We start from the raw sequence: 22941 nt of genomic DNA on the forward strand, positions 1-22941 counted from the left end.
AAGGCTGACTTATTTACATTGAAAACACATGTTAAAGCCAATAGGCCTTCAACAGTGGATTGCTTTTATGCTATGTTAAAGCTTGTAGATGGGTATTTTGTTACGGGCTATCTCCGAGATTACCCAAGCAGTCAACGGTTTTGATGTTTGTTTTCCTCTCTGACACCCCCAAGAGTAGAACATTTGCACTAAGCCCTCTATAACTGATTTGCTTATTGTTTTGCTAACTGTCATTTTGTAAATATTTGCAATTTCATGACTTTGCCTTGTGGGCAGGTTATATTCAGTGTAGTTGCTCTGCGTGGAGTATTGTTATAAGCCAATTACAAAGACTATAGTCCTGATTGGTTCATTGGAAAAAGTTATGTCGATGCAGTAGGTCGTACCTGTTTAGTATGAAAGTTTATGACAAAGGCAGTAGGCCAAATTAATTTTTGGGAAAAGCATTTGTTAAAGCCAATAGCCTTTAAAAGTGGATTGATATGCATGTTCAAGCCTGCAAACAAGCGTTTTGCACACAGAATTTTAGGGATTATATACTAAGCAAGAGATTAGTGTTTCTTTCTCTCATGATAAACCCTGAGACCATAATTTTTTCTCTGTCATAATCTGTGTTACGCCCTTTTAGGAGAAGTTGCACATTTTTTCCCAACTGTTATTTTGTACATATTAGTGATTTCATAAGTGCCTGATGGTTGTTTTGTGGGGAATCTTAGCTGAATTACAATATGAATGAATACATTAGGACACATTGCTGTGGCATGGAAGCTCAATTCAAAACCAGCAAAAAAGTTCCCATTTGACTTGCTCAGAAAGGGAGCAATTTATGAAGCTGCATGCTCAAAAGGCATGGTTATTTTGCAGTATTTGTCATTATAGTGGACCCTACTCTTTCTCGACACAGCCCTAGTTCCCACCCATGTCAGCCATGTTTTTGCTTTCATTCCCACTCTATCCCTGTTTACGTGGATAAATTCAGGAAGTTATATAAGGGAAAATGTTTCTTGATGCTGAAAGGAGGCGGGGGTAACAAGGGATTGCAAGGAGATTCCCATTCAATTTTATGTTTGACATGGATAGTTAATTCTTTTCTGTGTAATGTGCCTAACCTTGTGCTCTTAGGAGTGAGGGTGTGGGAGAAGGTAATGGAGGTAATATCCTTTTTCTCATGCATGACATCATTTTAAATTAGCAAAGTGGGAGATTTTTTAAAAATACTCAGGAGAATGTATTTCCCCCATCGACTTCTACTGAGAAAGAGGCAATTTCAGGTGGGAGGCTGACAAAATAAAACCATTTTTGGCTCCAAATATCAGTAGTCTTCCACCTGAGTCTGGCATATTGGCATGTATGTTTTTTTTTTTTACAAGTGTTCATCAATGCCAGGAGTAAAACCCTTTCAGTGGTACCCATGGTTGGCCAGAGATGTATAAATCTCTTTCAAGGGGCCTAATAAGTGTGTGGTGGAAGATAAAATAAGCACAATTGCTGTCATGCAAAGTTATTTGTGTATGGACGGTTATACTCTATGTTCAATTACAAATAAAGACGATGTTTTGCATATTCATAAGTAAGAATTGCTTGGAAGTTGAATTTTATGAATTACTAAACCTATGGAAATCTGCACCCATGTGAATCAGTATACCTGCTCATGCAAAATAAGAATCAAATTCATATCCTTTGGTGGAAAATACCAGTGAACTACTAAGACCAGGTATGCGTTAATGGTATCGAGTAATCACACAACGACACTATGCCTTGGACTTTGAAGAGGAGAATGTTCATCTCCTATCTGCATGGGATAAAACTCTCACTAGATCTGCTACATATGGAGATGCCCTTCTACATCCAGGTCTTAGATGAAGAAGGCTTATTTCCTTTTTTTCTTTCTTTGTCTTTGATCTGGCTGTTCCGGGTCAGTGGGTGTACTGAGATCCACGGCAGATGATTAAGTTGTCTGTTAGACAGCAGGAGTGTTGTTCATGTTGTCCTTACAGAAGATGCACCTGGTCTGGAGGAGAATACGGACAGCCAGCAGGAGCCAGAGGAATTCTATCATGGTAGGATTGAAATTGTTGGATTTCTTCAGAGCCTTGACAAGGTGTGCTGTGGTCTGTCGGGTCTTTTCGTGGGGCCCAGTTTGCTGTCTGAGAGGCCCTGGAACATTGCATGCAAGTGTGAGAGAGCAGAGCATGGACAGTAGAGGTGAAAGTTTTGCTGAAAAGACAGTTTCATTTTTTTCAAGTCAGAGCTGATACCATGCTTTCCTGGTCTTCTTGGTAATTTGCACCTTGAGGGACAGGTCGTGTGTTTAGACGCATCCCCTCTGGGACCGGCAGAACCTCGGCAACATGAGGCGTCCTCGCCTCGCTACCTAGACGTTTGCTACTCTTTCATTACGTTTTGTGGGCATCAATGGCCTCAATAACCAGCATGAGAGATGATATTGATTACTACTTAAACATAAGATACATTCTTCTTATTAATTGTTGGTATCTACACATGATGGTGTTACCGTTTGTGGACTTTCTACAATTGTTACCAACATGGGTGGGAAGCCCTGAAGAAGTCCTTTGTTAAAGACGAAAAGCGTTGGCTGATGTGTTTTTATGTGCAAGGAAAACTAAATAAAAAGAAGATGATCATGTGACAATATGGACTAACTGGACTTAATTGTTCTACTTTAAGTGGTGTCAAGGGTGAATCTGAGTGACATGGCACTGAATGATAGTAGGGGGTTGAAGCTATCCAGGGTCATCTTACTCAGCAAAGTTTGGACTAGTGTTTGTTTATTGTTGATCCCAAGAAGAGGGAGTTTGTTTTTGTTGGTTGGGGTTTTTAGTTTCAGTTAGTTGCTGAGTTTCCAGGTCTGGATGGGGTGAATATGGTGCCTGCACACAGGGGCAACGTATGTGCGGCCTTTACATGCCACCTTTTGCACAAAGCCGTTTTAAAGTGGCAACAGTAACGATGAGTCCAGAAGACACCTATTGTAGCAATAACCTACTGCTGCTATGGCAACAGAAAAACACCTGGATGAGTACCATGATGGGCCTGAGAAAAGAAATGTCGAAGAAAAACATAAAGGGCCTGATTTAGAGTTTGGCGGATGGGGTTACGCTCTCACAAACGTGATGGATATACCGCCCGCCATATTACGATTCCATGGAAATCGTAATATGGCGGATGGAATATCCGCCACATTTGTGATGCGGAGGCAAAGACGCAATCAGGAGGGGCACTGACAGGACACCTCATAAAAGGTGGCACTCTGCCAGTGCGCCCCCTGCTGGCAGCCCTCTGGAGGGGGTAAAGGGCGCCCCATAGACACCCCAGATATCCCTTGCAGGCGGGTGCAGTGAGTGACCTCCAATCCCCCCTAAAAGTGGAGGCGGGTTCCCACCTGCGCTATGAAACACGGAGCGACTTCGAAGCAGATGCTCCATTTTTTGCAGGACTGCGCTGTCCGCGGGACGGCGCAAGTTCTCAGCTGCCCTGGGCACGGCGCATTTTCCTTGTTTGTGCAGGGCACACCAGCCTGGCTCAAGGAAAATGCGCTGTATCTGTGATAAGGTACAGGTAGTGTTTCAGAACAATATTGAAAAACCATGTTGCAGAAAGAAAGAAAAAATTTAAGTGGGACTGGAGGAGGAGAAAGGGGGAAGAAAAAGAAAGAAAGAAAGGAAGAAAGAAAGAAAGAAAGAAGGAAAGAAAGAAAGAGAGAAAGAAAGAAAGAAAACAAATATATGTTCCCCAAGTAAACAGTTTTCATAATTCTAAATGTGTGCAAGTGTGGCTTGCCCTTCTGCAATCACTAGCTGTCATTAGTGGCTCTGACGCCCAGGGGTGTGAAGCTGTGGCATAACAAAGGCCCCTCGCAGCCCTCCGCGGAGGGGGGGAGGTGTTTGCGCGAGCTCCACTGTACATTGTGCGCAGGCGCAGGCCGCTGACTGGGTCTAGGGAGGGAGGGGGGCGTTCAAAGTACTTTGCTGGGGGGGGGAGGGGGAGTTTTGTTACGTGAGGGGTGTGAAGGGCCCACTGCACCCCAAGTCCTGATGTGTTTTACAACCGAACTAGTGATGAGTGATAGTTCACCTGCTTTCATTAAGGCTACGTCATAGGACATCTGCCTCCTTGTTTTTGCGAGGAGGGGCAGCGCTGTTCTCTGTACACTCGCCGTGAGCGCCTGAATAAATCAATCTGGAACCAAAAACAGGCCTTGGGCACCTCGGATGAGCCCACCCTGCCGCGTGTGTAGCATCTGCTGGAATATTCAAGCCAGTGCCACCCTTCGGGTCCTTGCCAATTAGGTGCCTTCCCAGTCAGAAATAATCCACTCGCATCACAAGGACATTCCACAACTCAGCTGTGCGGGGAGCCCCGGGCCACGAACCGCTCACATCCGAGGTGGAGGGGAACGTAATTGTGTAATGTCTGTCAGATGCTGGGCCTGGCAACCGGTGGACGTGGCTCGGTATTAGACACGTTGCCATAAATACGTGTACAGGTCAGACGTGAACCGAAAGTTTTTTTAAATTGAACAAATACATCTGTTCCAGAGTCGGACTCCCCCCGCCAGCCCCCCACCGCTTAGGTAAGGGAAACACCGTCCGACCTGGACCCTCCGGCGCCTGTGCTCGGCGCCGGCATCTGCTCCCGCCTCCTCTTTTCGGGGGTTTTACCCCCCCTGAGGCTTCACGAGATATATTGCTAGACATCCTGTGACACTTTGAGTTATGGTTTCCTTTCCAACTGGAGGCATTTGACAAATGACACTTTGTACACAGATGTCACACAATGCAACACACCTAATGATGCCTGCACTGCACGCTGCAGGATGCTCTCAAAAACAGGTTCCTGCAGCTGGGGCAAATATGCTCTGGGGAAGATTGTCACCCCACAGGGATATGCGCGCCTACAAACGAAGCACAAACACAAGAACACACAAACACAGCGGACGACCAATGTACACATAGAGCGCTGGCGACGTGGTCTAGTGCCCCGTGGATGTCCGCCTCAGATCCACAGAAGACCAGCTTCTTCTTGGTTGCCTACAGCCTCATTTTCAGGGACTCTATTGTGTGCTTGGATGGAACAACAACACGTACACAACAAACACGAGGGCTAGAGCACCCCTCTGCACTCAAACCCCAACCGACTTGTGGTACCTAACCGCTGATAGCATTATTACCCATGCCTTGCTAGCGATAGTGGTAATTCCATACTTCGGGCCTGACCATTCCTGGATTGCCAGCGTGCATAAGTCATTTGATTTAACTTTTTACAAGATATTAGACTAAGGCCCATATTTATAGTTTTTTAGCGCCTCATTTGCGCCACTTTTTGACGCAAAAACAGCGCTAACTTACAAAATGCAATTGTTTCTTTGCAAGTTTGAACTGCGTTTGCGTAAAAAAATGACGCAAATGCGTCGCTAAAAAAGTATAAATATGGGCCTAAGAGAGCATAACTTGGCTGTGCCATTATGGCTCCAGGAGGAGAAATGAAATGTTCTTAATGACATATATATTGTGTGCTTAAATGTATTCATACGAATGAAGTAAGCTGAATGTCGTGAGCTGAAGTATACTCGTAAGTCGAAATGTAGAACGAGAATGTGCAAATCACATGCATGCAGTTTTATTCAATGTATAAAAATTATCATAAACTAGTTAAATGATGTTCTCATAGTTATTCCCCATTAATGGTACTCGGGTCAATGCCCGCATATCCATGTAGTTGAATGTGCTTTGAGGTCTATGTTAAGTTGGCTGGAGTTAAGGCCTGAAATGTTTTTCTGTGTTTAACCATCAACGCAGTTACTTGCGGGTGCGTCTGCATGAGCTACAGTTAATGAAAAGCTTACTATTAGCTGTAGATAAAGGGGTGTGGGGAAACAGGTTTCCAAGGACGGGGAATGTTGATGAGGAGTTGTGAAGAAAAGTTCCTCTCTGGATACCTGACGGCGAGAAGGATCCAAGGTCGTCCTGATGCTTGGACAGAGAGATGGAAGTGTAATGAAGAGATACCATTCAAGTCCATCTACAGACCGTAGAAAGTTACTGGCAGTGACATCAACTATCTGAGTTTCAATGGGATGAGAGTGTTTTAGCCAGCTGGAAATTTAGATTCCCTTTGCCCTTTGACTAGAGCGGATTCTTAAAAACTTAGGGAGGTGCAGACCTCTGTTTTTCTCTTGCTTTAGCTGATGTGCCTTTATGCTACGAGCATCTCTCTGACAGGAACTTCTACTGAGGTTTCCTGTAGTTCTGACACTTTTAATTCATTTCCTGTTGCCTTAAATTAGACAATTCTTGAGTTTCCTATAGCCAATTAGAGTAGTTAGACTTCTAGAGACTTGGAGGTTAGGCAGGAGAATCAAAGCTTGGACTCTGAGCATCAAATTTGTATCTTATCTTCTGTGTTGCTGCTTCTGAAGTTTTGGTATGTCTCCTTTTAATGCACTTTAACCCAATTTGACGCTTTAACTCACCTTTGGTAATTCTGTACTTGTATAGTTTGTTTTTGAGACTCATTTACATAAGCTTAGCTTTGAACTTCTAATAAACCTTTTGAACTTTGATTTTGCCTCTTAAATTCAATATGTGACCAAATGGGTTGCACTGTAAATTGAGTTGAATGGTTTAATGTGCTTCTCCTTGCCCCTCAGAACTTTCAAAAAGAATAATTAGATCCAGAATACTAGTAAGACTGGCTCAATCTGGATCAAGACTCTATGAGCATAGTTTATGACCACCTCCAAGCGTAACCGTCGTGGTGCAGTAGGCATTTGAATGGGCACCATCTTCAGCTTGCAAATGGGATCCAGCTGGAGCTGCTTTCTTACCTTTTGGTCTATTGAATAAATATGCCTCTTCATCAGGATGCTTGGTTGGTGCCCAGTGTGTGTGTTATTGTATGAGCCAGCATGAACATGTACCTTCCGGAGATTCGGCGATGCAAGCCACTGCTTTCACTGAGGATGTTGCCTTCTCAATGATTTATCCTGTTCTGCCATTTCTCCAAACAAATGACATGTGCTCGTTTGCCCAAAGGCTGCCTAATTTCCCAGTGAATCTTCTTGAAGTCCCTTCTGGCTTTCCCTTTCTTGGCTTTATTTCGGGACCATCACCCATTTCTAGTGTTTTCATTTGATGTTTCAAAGTGTTTTTGTAGGCACTGCCATATTTTCTTAACCCCTCGGGTGCCCTGGACGTAACGGATACATCCTGGGCAGCACCGCCCGGGATCGGCCTATTTTTGGAAGGCCCAGAAAGCCCACCAGAGACCGGGGAAGATTTGTTTTTTCAAAAAAGAGGGTGGGGATATAGCCATCCCCCACCCCAAATAAATGGGGCCAAAGTTGTTCTGCCCACCTGTGGGCAGATGGGGCAATTACCCCCGATTCACTCCCCCGGGGTGCAGAAAACCTACTAGATGCCAGGTAATTAAAAAATAAATAGTGGGGTGGTGGCTACCACCCAGTATGGGCATGGTTATGCCCCCACGCTAACTGAAGGGGGTAACAGTCTTTCAGCTCTCCCCCTGCACACTAAAACATCTTATCTCACAGCAAGCAAGAGGACATTTGATTATTTTGGGTTTTGGTTTTACGTTTAGGCCATGGGAGCTTGGCTAAGTCTCAAAATCGCCCCACTTGGAATGGTGAGGGCTGCAGTTTTTGGACTTTGGGATGCTGCCATGTAGAAAAATCCTCAATACGTAGACACATCTGAAAACCAAACATCTGGGTGAGTCCAGGATGGTTTGCTTCACATGCACCCCACACCATTATCTTACCCACTACGCCCTGCAAACCTCCAACTTTGCTGGAAATCACACATTTTCCCCACTTTTTTAAAATGGAACCTTCCGTAATCTGCAAGAATCCAAAAAATTCCTACCACCTAAAATTGTCTCATCTATAACGATAAAAATTCTGCCCCACTTGTCAGCATAAAAATGTTCTTTTTCAAACTGCCCTTTTGGACCCGCTTTGGTTCCCCCTCAATTTCTACATGTTTTTGATTCTTCCCTGTCACAGGCACTTGGCCCACCTACACAAGTGAGGTATAATTTTTACCAGGAGACTGAGGGGAACGTTGGGTGGTAGGAAATTTGTTCCGGTGTGGTGATCCCACACAGAAATGTGGGAAAATGTGAATTCTTTTAGCTAAATTTGAGATTTGCTGAGGATTCTGGGTAAGAAAACACTGGGGGATCCACGCAAGTCACACCTCCCTGAATTCCTTCAGGTGTTTAGTTTTAAGAAATGTTTGGGTATGGTAGGTTTCCCTATATGGCTGCTAAGCCCAAGACCAAAAACACAGGTGCCCCCCGAAAAAACAGGTAGTTTTGTATCTGATGAATGTGATGGGTCCACATAGGGTTTCAGGGCATTTCTTTTCGCGGGCACTAGGCCTACCCACAGAAGTGAGGTACCATTTGTATCAGGAGACTTGGGAGAATGCTGGGTGGAAGGAAATTTGTGGCTCCTCTCAGATTCCAGAACTTTCTGTCACCGAAATGTGAGGAAAAAGTGTTTTTTGGGGACAGATTTTGATGTTTGCAAAGGATTCTGGGTAACAGAACCTGGTGCGAGCCCCACAAGTCCCCCCATCCTGGATTCCCCTATGTGTCTAGTTTTAAAAAATGCAGAGGGCTGGTAGGTTTCCCTAGGTGCCGGCTGAGCTAGAGGCCAAAATCCACAGCTAGGCACTTTGCAAAAAACAGCTGTTTTCTTTGGGAAAATGTGATGTGTCCACGTGGTGTTTTGGGGCATTTCCTTTCACAGGCACTAGGCCTAGCCACACAAGTGAGGTACCATTTTTATTGGGAGACTTGGGGGAACTCTGGGTGGAAGGACATTTGTGGCTTCTCTCAGATTCCAGAACTTTCTGTCACCGAAATGTGAGGCAAAAGTGTTTTTCTTGCCAAATTTTGAGGTTTGCAAAGGATTCTGGGTAACAGAACCTGGTGAGAGCCCCACAAGTCACCCCAGTGTGGATTCCCCTAGGTATCTAGTTTTAAAAAATGCAGATGTTTGGTAGGTTTTCCTAGGTGCCGGCTGATTTAGAGATCAAAATCCACAGTTAGGCACTTTCAAAAAAACACGTCAGTTTTCAATGTAAAAATTTGATGTGCCCATGTTGCATTTCTTGTCGCGGGCATTAGGCCTACCCACGCAAGTGAGGTACCATTTGTATCCAAAGACTTGGGGGAACACAGAATAGCAGAACAAGTGTTATTGTCCCTTGTCTTTCTCTACATCTTTTCCTTCCAAATGTAAGATAGTGTGTAAAAAAGACGTTTATTTGAGAAATGCCCTGTAATTCACATGCTAGTATGGGCACCCCAGAATTCAGAGATGTGCAAAAAAACACTGCTTCTAAACACCTTATCTTGTGCCCATTTTGGAAATACAAAGGTTTTCTTGATACCTATTTTTCACTCTTTATATTTCAGCAAATGAATTGCTATATACCTGGTATAGAATGAAAACCCATTGCAAGGTGCATCTCATTTATTGGCTTTGGGTACCTAGGGTTCTTGATGAACCTACAAGCCCTATATATCCCGCAACCAGAAGAGTTCAGCAGACGTAGCAGTATATTGCTTTCAAAAATCTGACATTGCAGGAAAAGGTTACAGAATAAACGTGGAGAAAAATGGCTGTTTTTTTCACCTCAATTTCAATATTTTTTTATTTCAGCTGTTATTTTCTGTAGTAAAATCTTGTAGGATCTACACAAATGACCCCTTGGTGAATTAAGATTTTTGTCTACTTTTCAGAAATGTTTGGCTTTCCAGGAACCAGCATTGATTTCATACCAATTTCTGTCACTACCTGGAAGAAGGCTAAAAGCACAAAAAAGTAAAAATGGGGAATGTCCCATTAAAATACCTAAATTGTGTTGAAAACTGTGTTTTTCTGATTCAAGTCTACCTGTTCCTGAAAGCTGGGAAGATGATGATTTTTGTACCACAAACCCTTTGTTGATGCCATTTTCAGGGAAAAAAAACACAAGCTTTCTTCTGCAGCCCTTTTTCCCCATTTAAAAAAAAATGAATATTTCACTGTATTTTGGCTAATTTCTTGGTCTCCTTCAGGGAACCCACAAACTCTGGGTACCTTTAGAATCCCCAGGATGTTGGAAAAAAAGGACGCAAATTTGGTGCGGGTAGCTTATGTGGACAAAAAGTTATGAGAGCCTAAGCGCAAACTGCTCCAAATAGCCAAAAAAAGGCCTGGCACCTGAGGGGGAAAAGGCCTGGCAGCAAAGGGGTTAAAATAATAGGAGGCACATTGCCTACTATACTTTACTGCTAAAACATTTCTTTCTTACTTCACCGAATGAGCAGGTCAGACCAGATTATAATTACACCCAGTTGACATCTCTTATCTTGGACCATCACTCAGGGAGAGCATGTCTCCTGGCTAGACTCACCTTCAGCCGGTGACAGGTAGAATGGATGAAGAGGGAATGCTCCTGAAGAAGTCCAGTGTACCCCAGTACCAAGGAGGAGTTGGGCTGAGACCAGTAGTAGTGAGATGCTTCTCATCTGACAGAATGCCCCTGGAACAAATTCAGTTATATGTTGTGCCACATTATATGTTATGTTGTGCCGATTTGTAGAGGGCAGTATCACACAGGAGGGTATGCTGGTATGGAGCAGGAATAAACCAAGCCAAACCTATGGTCTAGTGGGACTTCTCGAAAAGGCAGGTTTTCAGCTTCGTGCAGAATTCAAGAAGTGAGTAGGGGGCTCTTATGTTTAGCACCAGGTTGTTCCATGTTTTAGGAGCGATGTAGGAGAAGTCTTAACCTCCAAGATCTGATTTTCCAATTGCATGGGATGTAGGACTTCAGATGAGCAGAGGTGCCTGGAAGGTTTGTGAAAGCACATGCGATTGATGGGGTATGCTGGGCTAATGTTACGTAGTGCCTTCAAAGTGTGGGCAGGAGTCCGAATTGTGCTGATTTCTGTATAGGGAGCTAGTGGAGCTCCTTCAGGTGTGACATGTGGTTGCATTTTCTAGGTATATATTTTCATGAAAAATAAAAATAATTAATAATGATTTTTATGTTGGATCCAATATGTAAATGCTGACTTAACATGATTACAGTTGAAATGAGTTCAACATGATATTTATATGTAGAACTGTTTATTAATGTAACTTAGCTGTCCCACATTTATATGAAAACACAATTTTTGATGACATGAATGCTGTTCTCATGCTGTTCTACAATTCACTCCAGCTCATCTCCCTTCCATCTCACCCCTTGAGCATCATTTTCTCTCCTCACAAGCTCTGCAGAAGAGAAGATAGACTGACATAATGGGTTTTTAATGTGCGCGTGTGCTTTGAGTGAATTTCCCAGTGTTCCTGTTTCATTTTTGAAGGCCCCTCTGCTGTAACTCCATGGCTCGGCCTAGTCTTGTTCATTTGTGCAAAGCGTCAGTGTTGAAATGTTTTAGATTATTTTAGATATCTCTTAATGGAAATAACATGGAAGATTTTGAATGTTCACTTCAAGAGCGATAGTGTGTATGTATCATGATAGTGACATAATTTCCTGATTTGGAAAGAGAATTGTTACCTGTGATCATGACACAAGGATTTTGCTCTTCCCCTAATTTATTATACAAGAACTATGCAAGAATTGTTTATAAGAACCCCTTGGTTTGGGGGGGTGAACCACAAGACTTTTCCAATTTTGACTATTCTGTATTACTCTGCATTTCAGCCTTAATGACATTTATTTTATACCTTCTCAATTTTAAGATTTGTATTTATAATAAAACTTCTTAATGTTTCTCTGATCTAGAACTCAATTATTGAGCGGTCCCAATTACTTATGATTATTGATCCACTAACTGATGTCTGAGGGGTGTACCTTTTTGTGCAAGATCAACCCAGGGGAAAACCATCTCAGGCAAATTGTAGGATGATCTCAATGTTAGTGTGTCCTGAATGTTTAGGCATATTTCTGCTCCAACATGTGTGATGAGAGTGCGGTGTCGGAGGTTGAGAGTGAGTCTGGCCACTGACTTCTGAATGGTCTGCAGCCTTCGGTGAGTTTTATGCTGATCCCTGCATAGAGACTCTTCCCATAGTCCAGCTTGCTTGTGTGCGTGACGGTTTTCCGGGGGCTGATTGGGAGCCATTTGAACATTTTCTTCAGCATCTTTAAGGAATGGAAGTATGAGACAGTGAGCTTGACTTTGCCAGTCATGTTGAGTTTGCTGCTGATGACCATCCCGAGCTTCTTGGCATGGGTGGTGAGGTGCAGTGTCTGTTCCAACTCTGTTAGCAACCAGGCGGGGTCCCACGGTCACATGTTCTTCTAGAAGATCATGATTTTGGCCTTGCCAGTGGTCTGCTTCAGACAGTTGGTCTTCATTCAGCGGGAGATTTCAGTCATGCAAGCATTGAACTTAATCCACATACTGGTGTTTCTGATCTTACAATGAAATTTGATCACAGCAGAGTCAGGGATAAAAAGAAAGTGAGTGAATCCTAGCCTCGCTGTGAAGCATGGTAACATGAAGTTCAGTGGACAAGGTGAATCTCTACTGGATCAAGGATCACATTGGTCTTACTAATTGAGTAAACTGGGAAGTGGGTGACCTAAACTTTAGCCAAAACTAAAGGAAAGCAAAGCTGAGTTGGAGGTGAAACAATTAAGCGTTGCCTAAATAGCACCTAAAAATCAAGGTCTTCATGGGAAATGCTTGTGGTGGCCTCAAAGTTGGGATTTCCTAACTCATCCTTGGGCAGAGGCCCCAAGGGTGGCAAGGTGTCAGCATGGACGAGGTACGCAAAACAAGACCATTAAAGAGGACAAAGATGCCCAAACATGCACTTGTACCAAAATGTCAATGCAGCCAGGAAGAAGCCCTAAGGTATTAAATGATAGCTTTGTGTCCTGAGGTTCCCTGAAAAGCATGAAAGAACTTGGCAGAGATGCAAAACTACTTTGGAAAGCACAGCTGGATGGAGAGGCTGAAACTGAACGTTACCTGAACTAGGGTACGTGTAAAGTGTGGCATTGTTGTGTGAGAATATTTTCTACCAAACGGTGAGGAATGACTTTGTACATTTCTAGAGATACTTTGGGCAGGCTGGAGGCATTCAAAACCAACCTGAGAACAAAGTAGAAGGGCTTCCTGTGTGATCTACATGAAAAAAAACACATTGAACACAAAAAAACTGGCAATCAGGTTCCTTGGACATAGCAGTTGTTTGGCCCTAAAGGAGTCTTTGATCTCCATCTTGGTGGCAAAACGATTCAAAGATACAGCACTGTAGGAATGAATATGTTCCTAGCATTGTGAACAGCATGTATCTCTGCCGTTGATGCACAACTGTATGTGAAACTAGTATCCTGACTCTCCTTTAAATGGCAATCTCGTGTGTGTACAGAGGCCTAGCCCTTTAAATGATAATGAAAGATCCAGACCCTGTTCTGTGACCTAGAAGGTGCACCAAGTGTGCCCTTCAAGTCCATAGGACTTCTGTTCATGTCATGGAGTAATCACATAAAGTTTGGATGGCGCCAGACAACAATTTGGTTGACCAGACCTTTTTTCTGTTTCAGATAAGAGTACGGTCTTTTGACCCCACTTGGGAAAAATTCAGTTTAAGTGTGAGCCCCCGACATTTTCATTGTATTAGACCTGGCATCCTTGGTGTGGTTTCCCCTGTCTTTTCACCTCTGCTTCCAGTATTTTTCACTGTATGCTGGATTTTTTTTGGGGGGGGGCGTTGGTTGACTGGGCACTTTACCATTGCTGACCAGTGCTAAAGTGCAAGTGCTCTCCGTGTAAACTGTATTTGTAATTGGCTTTTCCATGATTGGCATATTTGATTTACTAGTAAGTCCCTAGTAAAGTGCACAAGAGGTGCCCAGGGCCTGTAAATCAAATGCTGCTAGTTGGCTGCAGCACTGATTGTGCCACCCACATGAGTAGCCCTGTAAACATGGCTCAGATCTACCACTGCAATGTCTGTGTGTGCAGTTTTAAACTGCAAATTCGACCTATTTACCTTGAAGATACATCTTTTGACCACCTGAAAACATTGAACGTTTTTTCCCCAGTCCCACATGTAGACTGTTCGAGGCTCCTACTTGTTACTGAAGGTGTGAGAGAAGAGCAATGAAAGGAAACGATACTGTCTATTTCTGTCACTGTTTTTATGCCCTGGAGACCAAGGGTTACCAAGGGCACTGCAAGAGCTATCAGAGGGCATACTGGTAGCAGCTAATAACCCTGGATAACTGTACTTGGCATCTTTCAGCCTCCACTCCATCAAATCTCATTCTGCACCTGATCACTCTCCTCGGTCCTTTAGAATACAGTAGCTAACGCCGCTGCTCCCCTCAAGTAACGTTATCTCAGTCTCTGTCTCACCGCAGCTTTTTTTGCCCGCTCTCCTTAGAATGGCGTCTGTCCTTTCTTTGCTGAAGCCTATAGATGATCCGTAAGACCATCTGGGAGCTAGGAGTCTTCAGATCATCTGTCAACATTCAGCTATCAAGTCCTCTGAAGAACTATGTTACACTTGATCAAGAACAGTAGGGGGCATATTTACAAGGAATTGGCATAGGGCAGCGCTGCAAGCCTTTCTGCTGTGCTGCCCTACGCCAATTCAAAAGGGCAGAAATGCACAAAATATTTACAAAATACAATGCATTTCTGTCCTTTCTCCCTGCACTGGTGCACAAATTGATGCCTAGCGCCAACACAGTCACCATTGCACCATGGTGTAGGGGTGTCTGCATTCTCAGCAGGATTGTTTTGTGCAGGAAGGGACATCTTCCTACACAAAAACAATCCAAAGAGGCATTTTCCTCTTTTTGTGGGCGCTGGAAAAAGCAGCACACACAGAAAGAGAAAACAAGGAGAAGTAAAGGTATTTCAACTCATTGCGCCTTCCCTGGGGAGCAGTACAGTGTTGAAGCATTCCCAGGTTTATAGATTCTTGTAAATCTGGAAATGCATCAAAACTCATGAGTGTTGCAGGGCGACACCCAGCACAATGCCCATGTTACGCCGCCCTGATGCTGTGTAAGGCAAAGCAGCAACTTATTCTGGGTTGCCTTACACCATTTCTACAAGGCAATGAAAAGCCATGCAAAGTGGCTTTGCGTGGCCTTGCGTCTGCACTATGCGCTGCCAATGCATCACAAAATGTGGTGCACCCGCGGTGCACAGGGCTTGTAGATATGCCCCCTAGGATTCCAGACAAGTCAATGGCACACAGACGTTTCATACTAAGGGCCACAAAGACACCTGATTGTGCTGGATGAAGATTGTATCACTGCCTTAATTGTGTTGGATCTGTTGGCAGCTTTTGACATTACTGATCATCCAGTGCCGGTTCACAGGCTTTTCACTATAACTGTTGTCTCAAAGGTGGAGGAATGGGCCAAATTGTTCTGTATGATATAGCTCAAAAAGTCTTTCTTCATTCATTTTGAAACCTCTGTCCTGTGGAGACCTTATGCCTACAAAACTCAAAAACTGACACCTCATAGTCCCACTCAGGCTGCCTGGTGCCTTATAATCCCGCCCAGGCTGCCTGATGCTTTATAATCCCACCCAAACTGCCTGACACTTTATAATCCCGCCCAGGCTGCCTGAGACTTTGTAATCCCGCCCAGGCTGTCTGACCCCTTTTAATCCTGCCCAGGCTGCCTGACACTTTATAATCCTACCCAGGCTGCCTGAGACTTTGTAATCCCGCCCAGGCTGCCTGACCCCTTTTAATCCTGCCCAGGCTGCCTGACACTTTATAATCCTACCCAGGCTGCCTGACACTTTATAATCCCGCCCAGGCTGCTTGACACCTTTTAATCCCACCCAGGCTGCCTGACACTTTATAATCCCACCCAGGCTGACTGACACTTTATAATCCCGCCCAGGCTGCCTGACACTTTATAATCCCGCCCATGCTGCCTGACACCTTTTAATCCCGCCCAGCCTGCCTGACACTTTATAATCTTGTGTGGTTTTGTGGGAGCCGAATCTTCTGAACCCCAATATTGTATGCACCCCAATTATTACCTGAGGCAGTTCGGCTTTGGGATCTCCCATTGATCTAGCAGTAAAAGACTATCCTGCCCATCAATAAAACATTAATTTAGTAGAGTAAAAAGTCAAAATAAAAACCGGAACAATTAATAACTGATTTCGAGAATAAAAAAATAGAGTTAAAAAGATTTATTACATAATTATTAATAAAAACAATACAGCCAAATGCTTATATTTGCAATTTGCGACCCCCTTGAGATTCCCTGCACTCACAGGGATGGTGGTTTGCTGGAGACAGCAGACCTCCATGTCTGTGACTGCTTTTTCAATAAAGCAGTTTTTTGTTTTTTTGTATTGCAGCCCGTTTTCCTCAAAGGAAAACGAGTTGCAATACAAAATAAAAAATGAAACCATTTGGACCACTGCCTGCTGAAAAAACAGTTTTTGCGGCATTCACAAAGGGGAAGGCGTCCCCTGGGGACCCCTTCCCTTTTGCGAATGAGTTAGCACCCACTTCAAGTGGGTGCTAACTGCGAATTGCGGTGCGAGTCGCAAATAGGAAGGGAACACCCCTTCCTATTTGCGAGTCGCATTCCCATTTTGCGAGTTGTTACCGACTCGGAAAATGGGAATGTGCACCGCGATGGCTGTTTTGCATGGCGCAAACTGCAAAAATCTCAGTTTGCGCCATGCAAAACGGTTTGTACATCTGGCCCCAAATCTCTCTACATTCTAAGTGTCAAACTCATAAAGAGCACTGACAGCATCTTAAGGGAGGGAATGAAAGTCTCATAATAATCGGACAGAGTCTCGGGAGGAAAATGAGAAGTCACCCTGGACCTTCAAAACCAGGGTTTTTATGCACAATGTATGCGTAACAATGAATAAAACTGCAAATTCTGCATATGATCTTGGTTAGGTCGCACGGCCAAATCAAAAACAAACACGTAATTATTAAAGTTTCTTATCACTAGCCCATTTCTTAAGGTAAGAGAAATCTTCCACTTGCTTACTCAGTAACTGCACTCTGGAAATGTTCAACATAATATGAAGCATTTATCAAACAACAGCTCATAGAATTATGTTCTTGTACACATCTGCATCTGAACTTACAGCAGAAAGCCTTCAAAATGATACATCAGGTACACTATGGAAAGCTCCATTCACCATACATGGTTTCTAATGCAGTTCGCCTCCTGAGTCAGATGAATTGTGGAAACAATTGATAGAGATGACTTGCAGCAAGTCACTGATTGGGAGGGATAAATGACAGAAACAAGCTGAGCTGAACACCAGAATAGTATCCATTTTAAAACAATGGTGTTTCGCATGAAAATGTGGAATAAGTATGCTACATTATTAATCACACTTGTAAACAAAATAATCACGTTTTGCTTACAACTATATGCATAAATAAATTAATCATTCGCACTAATAATTTGTCACCTAAAATTGCACATTAGAAAAATCTTCTAGAAGAGTTCACGGAAGCAAGGGCATTAAAGATTATCTGAGATGAAAGAGAGGTGCTGGTTGTTGGAGACCCTGCATGATGGTGATCTCAGGATCATGGTCCAGCTAATTCAGCCTCCTCCCCAACCTGTGGACATAGCTTATAACTGCCCACTTTTTCATTCCCTAGATTAAAAGACTTGTAACCATCTATTTTCATCTCACAAGGACACTTAAAGTAGTTTTTCTGTTTCTTGACTCCAACGCCCATCAGCTTGTTTTTCAAGAAGTTATCTCTTTATTGGTAGATTGTGGTACCATCATATATTCCAAAAAGATTTTAATTTGACTGCAAATGTTTTAAAATGTTGCTGCTTTTCATCTTTTTAGATTTCTGGGTAGCAATCCTGTGATGTGCCTAAGACTGAGAACGTTTAGAGGCCTACATGACCAGCCAGCACACTTGATTCTAGGTACATCTAGTGCTTCCTGGCCTACACATTTGTCTGTCGCAGAACAGGTGATGGGACTCCTACACTCACTGATGGAAAACTGTCAGTGACAGAAATTACAGATGCCAGCAATCCCATCCCCTTTAGCATCACCAAAGTCTACCTCAGAAAGAGGAGACTAGATGAAGGCTACAAGAATATTGGGTAACCCAACCTCATTCATCAAGAATGTCAAGAGTAGACTTAGAAGAACTCCATCGGTTACCGCCTCCATCCTTGCTTACTCTTGTCTAAGGACGGCCTGAAGAGATGCACAAAGGACATCCCTGGTGCCATATCTGCTACAACTGCCCCTTGGAATAGATAAAGTAGGGAGTTGTGCAGAACGTTGGAACTGTCAAGGCACATAGAATCCAAAAATCAGTTTGCTTTGCCAAACGTCTAGCCCTTAGGCTTCTTAAACTGTGCCCTATAACCCATGGGCAGTTTCTTCCCCACCTCCCCTCCACCCTCTGTGATGATATTATTTGTGTTTGACCAACGACTTTGTGTTTCACTACTGTGCATATTAGTTGCTCAATGTTCACGAGTAGCACATTGTATGTTTTGTTCAGCCTAGCCGCCTATTGGCTTTGACATGGCATTAGCCATTACATTCTGTATTCTGCCTATTGGCTTTGACATGATGTATTCAGTTTAGCTGCCTATTGGCTTTGACATGCTATTAGATATTACATGCTGTATTCAGTTTAGCCGCCTATTGGCTTTGACATGATATTAGACACTACATTTTGTATTCAGCTCAGCTGCCTATTGGCTTTGACATGATATTAGACATCACATTTTGTATTCAGCTCAGCTGCCTATTGGGTTTGACATGACATTAGACATTACATTTGATATTTAGGTTAGCTGCCTATTGCCTTTAACGTGGAGTTAGACATTGCAGTTGAGAATCCAAGCTGTATTTTTCCAAGCTATGTTTTTCCACAAGATGAACCAAACTGTTTTTCTCACACCAGACTAGACCTGATAAGAGAGAGTACATTTGGTGTTTTTCCTTTCTGCTCAGGCCTGGGAAGAGGAGAAGTCTAGGAGATCTGGCCAGTCTCCAAAGGCTTGCGTAGTTTTCCCGAGTCTGAGAGGAGGGGGCACGCTTTTGTAAAGGATGACCCAGGGCTTCAGAGAATTAGATTGAAATCTGCCTGACTTCGGACTGGAACTTGGTGCCAGTTGCCAGTCTCCCGTGTGGGTAGATAATCTCTTTCTCGCAGTTGACCGGAGTCATCAACTTGCAGACCCCAGAAAGATGAAGCTGTAAACAGTTTCTCACACGGTGAAGTATTTGTTTTGCTTTGCATTCAATATCTTATCAATATCTTATATATATATAACCTGCTGTGTACATTGCAACTGAGATATATTTTGTTTTAATGCTGTGACTACTTTTGTGCTTGAAATCTATTAATTCGTCTCTTACGAACTTGTGGGTGGGAAGAATTAACAACAATAAAAGTCTTCTTTGAACTCAGAAGTGCATTCCTGATATGTTCTGTAAACTCTGATACGAGTTAAGAAGGAAAGCAGAACACCCTCTCATTGTTCAAGATCCTCCAGAACACCCAACTCATTTTTTTAGAGCCCTTTGGCTGCAGATTAACCAAGAGTGACTTTTTCCAAATTCTCTAAGCAGCCTCATCCATTTGTAGCCCATCCCAATTTAAGATTACATAGGTCGTGTAGTTTTGAAAAGGTGTATTACTCATGAATTGCCCGTTTAGAATGTCATTTTTTTGATTGACTCATTCAGCACTCAGAGCCAATGTTGATTCTCTAAAGGCGCCCACCAAATCTGATGTACGGCCTGTTACTATGCACATTGTTTCTAATGGAATTGTTTAAACTCATTAAATGCAAATATAAAGGGGAGGTGCCACGTGGAGCCCTGATAATGTAAGTTTTTCAATTTTGGTAGAAGATGAGGCAGCAGGACAACCAATGCCATATGCAGAGTCCCTGCTTTGTCACAGAGAGATTAGGGAGGATATCTTGGAATCAGTGAAGGAGAAGAAACTGCTTGTGTGATGGATTAACAATACTTCATGTTGACAATTCTTCTTGGCGTAAACATATTGTAATCTTTGGAAGTCTTTGACTTTCTGGTTCTATACAAGAAAAACAAATTGGTGGTTAATGCACTTAAAGTTTGCACATCTGATTTACAGCATATATACAGTTATGGAGAAAATTGAATTGTACGCAGACGAGTGCCAAGGGTGCAAACCTGGTACGACACCCAACCACCACGGGTGTGAAGGTGCTGATTGGAAAACCAATCAGACGTGAACAAAGTCAATATAAACCAGGGAACACCAAGATAGTCCCAGAAGCTACTCCAAAGTGTAAAAATAAGTATAAAGTCCAAAAAGACACTACTGGGCTGCTTATTAAACTTTCTCCCCAACTCAAGTGACATTTGATCTTCTATGAGGGCTGTCAGTCAGTGTTTAAGGGGATCCTGCGTAGGATGCTGAAGTTGCAGCAGTGCCATTCACCTAGCCTAGGGTGACCCAGAATGGGCTTCTAGAATTCAAGACTCCATCCTAAGTTTGTGAGATTGGTACCGAGGTCCAAGTCTAGTGCGTGACAAGGGTCAACGGAGACCAGAGGAATGAGGGACCTCCTTCACCCTACTAATGACCAACGTTTATATCACCCAGCTGGGGAACCATTATATACATTTTTACCTCAATTGGTGGCCTGGCACCCTTGCTCTGTTGCTTGATTTTGCATAGAATACGTTTAGTCAGTGCTTAATTTGTGCTTGTTGTTTCCGGTGCTGAGCACCAGCACTTATTTTTGAGGGCCGGGGCTTATTCTTCGGCCTCAAGCATTTACTGGAAGAAAAAGACGCACATGGGAAAGACGGATGAAGGGAAAAACGAAAAAGCGTCACAAAGGGAGAAAATAGAAAGCTTCAAGAGTGAGCAGGAGGGGCAGGGAGTGGCTTTAAATGGATTGAAGAGGCCCGAGATGACTTGAGGATTACACTTCCGCAGTATTCCGTGTTCGCACATTTAATTGCAGCAGCTGCGTGTTTAAGAGGAGGGCTTTGGACACCGGCACCTTTTTATTTAAAAATTCAGCACTGCGTCTAGTGTTTCATCAAGATGTCAGGGGCTGCAACGAGGAAGCAGGTTTGTATTGGCTCTGACTTGTTAAGAGAGAAAATCAACCCAACTTCACATCCTGGATTACCAGGGTAAAGGTCTTCAACAAACACAATTATACAGACACCTCTACAAGAGCTGAGCCAGGCCTTCGCTTCCTTTTACGTGAACGTGGTCCATGGGTATTCTCCAGGACCCGTATTTTTTTTTGTTGGGGGGGAGGAGGGAGTTAAAGGGGCTATTTATGTAAGCACATTGGAAAACATTTATTTCCAGCACTCTGAATCTACAAAACTGTGGCAGCAACACCTATATCAGCACATGTGTTTTATGTAATATTTATTTATGTATTGTAGGCAAGGCATGTAAACGTGGCATGGACCAAGGTGAGGAATACATAAAGGTAATGGCAGCAGCGACATGGGTCCCTTTCCTGTGGCAGTGGCATTGTATTGCTGTTTGCAGAAAATATAGGATGTTATTAACTTCTTTGGTGCACATTACATTTTGAGATATGTCTTTCAATCCTTAAATGAGCAAAATCGAGGTACACAAGGTTTTTCGACCCGAGCACTGCTCTACAATCTGCAACCTGAAGAGCTTTGGCACTCAGTCATGAGAGACTGCCTCAACAGGATGTTAAGCAATCAGCTCCTGTCCTGTATTTACCCAAATCTGACATGACATCCACCATATTTTTACATCCAAGCAGAGCGAAATGGATATGTAGATTCATTGGATGTGTGAAGAATAACTGGTATTCCCTTTTGCATGGCACTTCTGAGGACTTAGGAGGTATAGTGGGCAAAAACAAGCATTGGCAAAGCCAATTGGTGTCTGCAATCTGAGATGTATTGTCATTGTCAATGGTATTCTCTTTTAGCCATGTGTTATGGAGTGGCTAACGGGTGCCGAAGTGACCACCGGTGGCAAGATGAATGAACAAGTAACACCATGGCAGCTTCCCTGCGTTTGATCTTTTAAACCCCACAACAGGCCAGTCTCCTAACTCATGTCATATTTTCCCATCCTTTGGACTTGCTGGTTTGGGTGGGGATAAGTAGTCTTGCCACCAAAACTCTCATCTTCCTGGGACAGTGAGATGATCCAACCGAGTCTGCCATTCTGAGAACCACACATTGATGCTGTCACACAGGTTTGGATGGAGAATAAAAGGAACATGAGCAATAGAAAAAAAGGACTGCAATGCTGACTTGCACTCAGTTTAAGTCCCTTGTTTCGCTCTATGGGCCAGATGTAGGTAGCATTTTGCACATCGCAACAGCGAAAATCGCTGTTTGCAACGTGCAAAATGCACTTTGCAATGCACAAAACCCATTTTGCGATTTGGTAACCTGGTTACTGAATCGCAAAACGGGTTTGCGAGTCGCAATTAGGAAGGGATGCCCCCTTCCTAATTGCGAGTCACAGTGCAATGCAGGATTGCTTTGTGACCGCGAACGCGGTTGCAAACCAATCACAGTTTACACCCATTTGAAATGGGTGGTAACCCATTCGCAAAAGGGAAGGGGTCCCCATGGGGCCCCTTCCTCTTTGTGAATGGAACTGCTAAAAAAAATTCAGAGCAGGCAGTGGTCCTGTGGACCACTGCCTGCTCTGAAAAAACTGAAACAAAAACGTTTAATTTTTCGTTTTTGTAATGCATCGTGTTTTCCTTTAAGGAAAACGGGCTGCATTACCAAAAAAAACCTGCTTACAGAGTGCGCGATCATTTCATGGCATTTGCATATTCTTGTTGGGATCGTCAGTGTGCACGATTCATTCCCGCATTTAAACCTTGATATTCAGATCGCTTACAGAGTGTG

The sequence above is a fragment of the Pleurodeles waltl genome, chromosome 10 (genome assembly GCF_031143425.1).
Source record: "Pleurodeles waltl isolate 20211129_DDA chromosome 10, aPleWal1.hap1.20221129, whole genome shotgun sequence".
Taxonomy (NCBI): Eukaryota; Metazoa; Chordata; class Amphibia; order Caudata; family Salamandridae; genus Pleurodeles; species Pleurodeles waltl.